Here is a 1,976-nt window from a genome sequence, read left to right as displayed (position 1 = left end):
AGAGCCTGTTTAAACTTAAGCTGTTGTGTGTAAGGATTTTTTTTATTCTTTTCAGGGAAAAACCCACATTAATAATGTTCTAAGTATAAACTCTATTCAGCTAGGTCTATTTATAATTCTTCAGTCTGTCACTGATTTAACCGGAAAGTCATATGTGTCCAGGAATGTGTATTATTTGGGATAGAGAGACATCCTTCAGCAATCAGCCCTTGGACCATCGTCTGAAAAAAAAAAAAAAAAAAAAAAAAAAGAAGCATGAGCAACCCTTGCACTTTCTCTGTCCCTCAAGGATACCAATTGGAGAAAAAGTAAGCAATGCTTCAAAAATTTGCTGTTACTCCCACAAACCCAAGGTTTTTTATCTCACTGGTGACTAGAAGACCTGACTGAGATTGGGGATGATGATGTAAGGTACCATAAAAATGCTTATCAGTGGAGACTCACAGTCACAGCATCATTCAGGTTAGAAGGGACCTCTGGAGGTCATCTAGTCCAACACCTTGCTCAAGTAGGGTCAGTCAGTGCAGGTTGTCCATGACCATGTCCAGTTGGTTTTGAGTACCTCCACAGACAGAGGCTCCACAACCTCTGGGCAACCTGTGCCAGTGTTTGGTCACCCTCACAGTAAACAAGTCTTTTCTCATGTTCACATTGAATTTACTGGTTTTTATCTTGTCCCCATTGCCTCATCCTGTCAGTGGGCATCACTGAGAAGAGCCTGGCTCCCTCTTCTTCATTCCCTCCCACCGGGCACTTGCACTGATGAGATCCATCCGAGACCTCTCTTCCTGGGGCGAGCAGCCCCAGCTCTCAGCCTCTTCTCCTGTGAGAGATGCCCCAGTCACTGCCTCCCAAAAATGCACAATGTAAGCAAACCAGGCTGACAAGGGAGGGAATGACAAGCCTAAAGTCGTACAATGTGTGACAGCACAGGATCCTCACAGAGGCCATGTGTGGGGGGCTGCTTCTGCTGGTCCCCCAACTCTTCTCCCAGGCATCAGATGGGGCTGCTTACTGTCAAATCTGTCTTCTGAAATTTGTATTTTGTGCTATTCTCGAGCAGAGTATGAAGAAAGAACTATAACCTCTGCAAGGGATGGTGTTTTGCCAGGGGTTGCCTTTGTTGCATTAAGTTCTAAAGAGGAAAGGCAGCCTCGAACTTTTAGTATTAAAGGGAACAACTCTGTCTTAATTTCCTGTGGTTTTACACGAGACCTGTCCCCAAAGGAACCAGGCTGCATCTGTCACAAGTTCCATCTATTTGAATTTCTTTCCTTTTTTTTTTTTTCTTGGACAGTTTCACAGTAGTGCCATATGAATGCGTCTTTCCACACCCCTCTCAAAAGGCCTACTCATTTCTTCAACAGAGCTGCACCTTGTGTAGGATTTTCTTGTGTCTTCGAGGTGGGATGCATTTTTCATCAGGGACAGCCTTTCTTTGTTGGATGCTGGTATCCGGGAGCAGCCTAGAATAAGGAATAAAATGCCCATTACACGCATCATTTCGGATAATGTGGATCCATAAGGAATGTGAAGCTCTTTGGACACCAGGATGGCTTCTGAAGGGGACATTTTACATGCTAAGGCCCTTTCTCCAGGTGTGTCCAAGTTGAAAGTCGTAATTCTCACCATGAATCTTACAGGAGCTTTTTTTCATTAATAGAACTACATGTTTTGGGGAAAAAAAAAAAAAAAAAACAAACCAAACTAAGCAGGAAGAACCTTGATATTTCAAACTCTAAAAAATAATGTAGGAAATGAGAAACACAAAGAAATAATATACAGGCCCAAATTTGTGGATTTGGGGAGAAAAAAAAAACCAACACTACCATAAAAATTTATTTTTGGAAGGTGTCCGAGGGTGCAGCACGGGCCCACACGCCGGGAACGGCACCCACGGAGAAAGGGCGGTAAGGGGAGCCCTAAACGCCCTGAAGCCGCCCTCGAGAAAACGACGATGTCCGCGGTACCTGCCC

This window comes from Athene cunicularia (assembly GCF_003259725.1).
Source record: "Athene cunicularia isolate RWA chromosome 1 unlocalized genomic scaffold, athCun1 chr1_part1, whole genome shotgun sequence".
Taxonomy (NCBI): Eukaryota; Metazoa; Chordata; class Aves; order Strigiformes; family Strigidae; genus Athene; species Athene cunicularia.
This window is presented reverse-complemented; position numbering follows the sequence as displayed.